We start from the raw sequence: 6,680 nt of genomic DNA, 5'->3' as shown, positions 1-6,680 counted from the left end.
TATAGTTGCTTCACAATGTTGTGTTAGTTTCTGCTGTACAATGATGTGAATGCGCTGTATGTATACATATATCCCCTCCCTCTTGGACCTCCCTCCTCCCCCTCCCCCATTCCTACCATTTCTTAAATTCTGCTCACATTTTCTTCTCTTTTGCTCAGCATCTTCCACAGGCATCAGTAACTTTTCCCAGCAAGTCTAAGACCCAGGGCTCCAACATACCACACATAAGGTAATGTGTCCAAGATCTTTGTTTCTCGTCCCCAGACTTTGCCCAAGCTTCAGGGTTATGTTTTCCTTTGCCTTCAGGATAAATCCATGTTTAAGTCCCATAAGCTCTTAAAGAGCTGCAAGTTGATGTATCCTCTCTATCCATGCCAACCTGTTTCTCCTACTTGCCCTAAGTCTGTTAGTGGCTCATAAAACCAGGAAATCGGGAGTCCTTCTCATTCATATCACATGACTAATATCTATCTAGTCTCCCTCCAAATATCTTTCTATTGCCAGTTCTAGGGAACTATGGCATTTCATCAACTTTCACTTAAATTACTGGGGTAACCTAACTGGTCTCCCTGCCTCTAGTATCTCCCTTCTTCCTCTTACCTAAACACATAATCTGAGTTATTTTTCTAAAATTCAGGTATGATCACTCATGTAACTCCCATGATTAAAAGCCTTTTATGGCTCCTATGTGCCTACATAACAAATTCCAAAATCTTTGTTTTGTTATAAAGCCTTTTTTTTGCTTAGCAACAGTTGTACTTCTAACCACGTCCCCATTTTCTTTTTTCCCACAAGCGATACCTGTTTCTGCTACAGGATCTCAATTTTTGGAGCACATTAGAATTATCTGTGGAGCTTTATAAAATACAAATTGCAGGACTCCTCAACCAAAATCTTTTTAGTAGAGCTTGGGAATCATGAATTCTCACTATTAATTTCTCCTGGAATACTCTCTCGGGGTTTAGCCTCCACCCTTCTTGTCCTTTTAGCAAATTTTCACTTATCCTTTAAGATCTTGCTCCAGTAATTTCTACTCAAGGTCTTTCCTGCCCACCCCAGAGAAGAGAAATCACTTCTTAGTCATTGTGCCCATGAGACTTTAAATATAATTCAAGTACACAGATTTATAAATTATTTGTGTTAAAACTACATCCCTCAACCCCCTTCCTGTTTTGTGATGCCCCACAGTGTTCATCACCACCTGACATACTGTGTATTTTACTTATTTATTTCTTTATGTCTGTTTCCACCCTCTAGTATGTATGCTCCAGTGGATAGATATTTTTCCAACTCTTTAATAAATGAAAAATATCAAATAAACAAGAAGCTGAGTTTTTTTTAACTTAAGAATAGTTGATATACAATATTGCATTAGCTTCAGGTACACAACATAGGGATTTAAAACTTTTACAGATTATACTCCATTTACAGTTATAAAATATTGGCTATATTCCCTGTGCTGTACAATATATCCTTGTAGCTTATTTATTTTATGCATAGTAGTTTGTACCTCTTATACAAAAAAAAGGCTAAAGAATTATACAATGAACCTTCTTCTAGTCATCACTTACAGTTGATGATTGTTAACATATTTTGTTATTTACTTTATCTGGAAAAAAAATGCAAATAAATAATTTAAAATTTTATAAAATAAATACAGGTAATATCCTCTAATCATAGGCAATTATCTCACAAATACACCACTTGATCACAAAGGAGAATTCATGAAAGGTTTTAAAAGGATCAATTTGAAAAAATTCCTGAATTATGTGATAGCAAGTTGTACATATCCTGACACTTCTATTTTTTTTTTTTTTTTTTTGACAGCGCTATGTGAGTTGTGGGATTTTAGTTCCCCGACCAGGGATTGAACTCCTGCCTTCGGCAGTGAAAGTGTAGAGTCCTATCTGGACTGCCAGGGAATTCCCAACACTTCTCTTCTAAATATGTCAGCAATCATAACTTAAGAATAAAGTATTTTATATAACCACAGTAATTATCACACCTAGAAAATTAATAATAAGCCCCTCATATTGGCTAATATCCAATCTATTATAAAGTTTCCTTGATTTTTAATAGTTGGGATTTCTGTATGTTTTCTTCATTGCTGTATCCCCAACAGCCCTGTGACTGGCACATAGTAGACCCTTAATTAATAATTTTTGAATGGATAAATTTGTATCCCTGATTAAACTGAGGTTCCTGAGGGCAGAAGCTTTGTGTCATTCACCTTTTTTAATCCTAAGTCCCTAACATGGTACCTGGAACATGGTTGGAGCTTCATTAAATGTTTGTATAATTTAATTGAAAAGAAGGGCACATTGCATAAATTATAGTTTTGAGAGTTGAAGTAATATATAATTAAGGCACAATCATAGAGAAAATAATTCAGGAAAAACAAAGAAAGCTTATGTGTTTGAAGAGGAGAGTTTGGATCCAAGCCTTAAAGGAAAATGTGTCACTCAGCATGGCACAGAAGAAATCTCTGTTCCACAGATACAGATAATATTTTCTGACCTTAGGGAGTTTTCTCACAAATGTAAGATCTTGATCACAAAGGAAAACTTGTGAGAGATAAAGAAGGTTCAATTTCTGTCACCACTGTTGAAGAAAGCTAAAGATCATGCCATAAGATGAAGAAATAACTCTCACCTTCATAGATGAGAGATGGCAACATTTTCAGGGTATTTTGTATCAGAGCATAAAGCATAACATGAAATTAAAATATACTATTGTCTATGGCCATATCACCCTGAACGTGCCTGATCTCATCTGATTTCAGAAGCTAAGCAAGGTCCGGCCTGGTTAGTACTTAGATGGGAGACTGTTTGGGAATATTGGGTGCTGCAGGCTTAAAAGAAAAAAGAAAAAAAAAAGTAAAATATACTGTCAATTTTGGTTTTGTTTCCTTAATTGATTTCTTCATAATATTCAGTTGCATAAGTTTGGTTTTTTCTACTATTATAGACATTGCCCTGAACTGGGTGGCAAAAAACCTAGGTTCTAGCTCTGGTCCTGTCTGCAGAAAGCTAAGTAACCTTTAAACTTCCCTGGTGGCACAGTGGTTAAGAATCTGCCTGCCAAAAAAAAAAAAAAAAGAATCTGTATGCCAATGCAGGGGACACGGGTTTGAGCCCTGGCCTGGGAAGATCCCACATCCTAACTAAGCCTTTGCGCCACAACTATTAAGCCTGCGCTCTAGGCCCACGTGCCACAATTACTGAGCCCACATGCTGCAACTACTGAAACCAGTGAGCCTAGAGCCCGTGCTCCACAACAAGAGAAGCCACCACAATAAGAATCCAGTGCACCACAATGAAGAGTAGCCCCTACTCGCCACAACTAGAGAAAGCCCACACCCAGCAATGAAAACCCAAAGTGGACAAAAAATAAATAAAATTAAAAAAAATTTCCCAGTGAGATATGGGCTGAGGCACAAAGTGGTTGTCAAAACTGGGGAGGGAATATCAGGCAATTCTATGAAAGTATTCTCTGCTCCTCATATCCCCAGTGGGAGCTGATGAAATGGACACCACCTGTTCTCCAGAGTCCTGGGATTGCTGCGGCCAACCATACACCAAGAATGTCAACCATAGACCAACAATGTCTATGGAGAAGAATTCATGCAGACTTCATTCTTTCATCAAAATGAATTCTCAGTGTTTCACACCTTGAGAGAAAGGAAAGAAAGAAAGAAAGAAAGAGAGAGAGAGAGAGAGAAAGAAAGGAAGGAAGGAAGGAAGGAAGGAAGGAAGGAAGGAAGGAAGGAAGGAAGAAAGAAAAGAAAGAAAGAGAAAGAAAGAAAGAAAGAAAGAAAGAAAGAAAGAAAGAAAGAAAGAAAGAAAGAAAGAAAGAAAGGAAGAGAAACTGTAGCTCACGACAGCAAAACCCCACTATAAAACAAATGAGATATCAAAATTTCATTGTTTAAAATGATTATATTACTGTAAGGTTATGGGGAAATGACCAAAACAGCAACAAGCCTGTGTAACAAGTGGGCCAAAAGTTCTGTGGTAAGCAGCTGTGCTATCTATAGTAATTCTTGGCTAAGGTTGTATACTTTCGTGGAAGTTGTTTATGCCCTCTTGAATATCGATAGGAAAGATTCTTGGTGGCATCTTTTGCATTTTATCTTAATTTTCTCTATATCTCCTTGAGGCCCAGGGCTGTATATTACTTCTCTAATACACTGCTTATAATAGAAGCAAGAAATGTTCAGTAATGAGTCAATAATATAGTGATCTCAATGGGTGTATACAATGCTTACCTTCTGTATCCATCATCTTAAGCTGCATCTAAAATCTTTCTTTATATAGTTCAAAATTAAGTAAAATGGATTAGAGCCAATGGACAGTGAAGATAATTATTCACAGAGGAGAGGTTCTTTGGTTATTGATCAGTTACTTCCCAATATATCATCCTACTTTTGAAAAAAATGGAACTGAATTCATTCTGTATTGTAAGGTAAGATGTCAAACCATGGACCTACTTAATCAAAGTGGACTGAATTTCATGAGACTATTTTCCAACAAACGAAGTAAATTTACAATCATGGGCTTTCTTTGGACTAATTTCTTTAAAGATTTTTTAATATATAAGGTCATTCTTAACCATTAATGAAGCAACTCCCCCACTACATATGATTTTAGATATATCATAAAAATTTCTCTATTTCTAGAATACCTTTTTCATTCAGTTCCTTGAAGCCCCAAAATCCAATCTGAGATATATTCCTTTGACTAAAGATTACTTTTATCTTTCGTATGGAAAGTTTTTGAAAAATGACACATGTTATCAAATAATTAACAAATTTATAGGTCATCTACTTTACACAACTGTTTCAAAGATTAAATTTATTGGACTCTTTCCATGGAGTTTCTGCTTATTGGCATCTTAAGAAAGAAAAATTAAAGCCCATATTGAATGAAAGGGATTGGGAAAGGGAAGACTGAAAACAGGAAAGTTTTCTTATCCTACATATTTGCTCATAGCTATCATTCTTTTTATCCCTATTGGCCAAGCACTGTATTGATGTAAGCTCCAGAGCATGTTTTTTAACCCTCAAAACCCTCTAAAACCAATAGATAGTTTTATTTATGTTAATAAATATTTATTAAGTCCCTACTGTGTGTCAGGCACTTTCCTAGGTGCTTGGGATACAGCAGTGAAGCAAACAGATAAAACTCCCTGTCATATTTGAGTTTATATTCTACTGGGAGAAGTCAAGTAATAAACAGTAATCATAATAAGTAAATTAATTATAAAGTTTTTTTAGAGAATGATGAGTGCTATGGGAAATAGAGCAGCTTAAGGGGAGGATGAAAAGTGACAGAGGTGAGGCAGGTTGCAATTTTTTGTAATATTTACTTATTTTTATTATTTGGCTGTGTCAGGTCTTGGTTGTAGCACGTGGGATCTTTGTTGCGGCATGTGGGATCTTTTGTTGCAGCACGCAGGCTTCTCTCTAGTTGTGGCATGCAGGCTCCAGAGCACTTGTGCTAAGTAGCTGCAGCACGGCATGTGGGATCTTAGTTCCCTGACCAGGGATCAAACCAAGGATCAAACCCATGTCCTCTGCATTGGAAGGCGGGTTCTTAACCACTGGACAACCAGGGAAGTCCTGCAGGATGCAATTTTAAATGAGATGATCAGGGTAAGCCACACTGAGTTTGTAATACAACAAACCTAAAAGGTTTACGGGTAAAAGGAAGTTTGTGGTGAGAATATCTGGAGAAAACACTATTCTTAGTGAAATGCACCAGTGCTAAGGCACTAAAGATGGGGACATGTTTGGCCTGTTCAAGTAGCACAGAGAGGCTAGTGTGCTTGGAAATGAGAGAGCAAGAAGGAAAGTAGAGAAAGGATTGAGGTCAGAGAGATACTGGGTGAGGGATGCAAGAGGTAGCCTTGTAGGAATTGACTTTTACTCCAAGTGAGGTGTGAAGCCATTGGAAGGCATTAAGCAGAGGACTGACATGATTTAACTTATAGACAACTCTGACTCTGTATTAAGAAAAAACTGTAGAGAGGCAAAGGTAGTAGCAGGGAGTGTAGTTAGGAAACTATGGCAATAATCTAGGTGAAGATGTTGGGTTTGGGACTGGGGTAGGACCACAAGAAGTGGTAAGAAATGATGAGATGTATTTTGAAAGCAGAACCAACAGGATTGGTTGATGGATTAGATGTGGGATATGAGAGAAAAAGCAATGTTAATTCCAAAAATGTAGGCCTGGAATCATCCTCAAGTGATGGAGGAAGACTACAGGTGGAGGAGCTCAGGGAGAAAAGACCAGAAGTTCCATTTTGGCCATGTGAATTTTGAGATCCCTATTAGCCATCCAAATGGAGGCTTTCAGGAGGCAATTTGGTGTGCAATTCTAAAGTTCAGAAGAGAGGTCTGGGCTAAAGACAAATTGGGGAGACTTACGGCATCTACACAGAATTTAAATCCACAAGACTGGTTGAAATCACTCAGGGAGGGACTGCATATGGAGAAGAAAAAAAAAAAGAACTAAACTCTGTGGCACTTCAACATTGAGAGTTCAGGCAGAAACGGACAAACCAGTAAGAGGAAACCAAGAAGGAGCAATCAGTGGCATAGGAAGAAAACCAGGAGAGTGAGGTGTCCTCCAATTGAACATACATGCATGTTATTGGTGACCACAGCAGGAATGGATGGC

At 37.6% G+C, this 6,680-nt stretch overlaps 1 pseudogene; it reads left to right on the top strand.

The window, feature by feature from the left end:
• The first annotated feature begins 2,734 nt into the window (after positions 1-2,734).
• Positions 2,735-2,853, top strand: LOC130856151 (5S ribosomal RNA; annotated as a pseudogene).
• The last annotated feature ends 3,827 nt before the right edge of the window (positions 2,854-6,680 follow it).

This window comes from Hippopotamus amphibius, chromosome 6 (genome assembly GCF_030028045.1).
Source record: "Hippopotamus amphibius kiboko isolate mHipAmp2 chromosome 6, mHipAmp2.hap2, whole genome shotgun sequence".
NCBI lineage: Eukaryota > Metazoa > Chordata > Mammalia > Artiodactyla > Hippopotamidae > Hippopotamus > Hippopotamus amphibius.
This window is presented reverse-complemented; position numbering and strand designations above follow the sequence as displayed.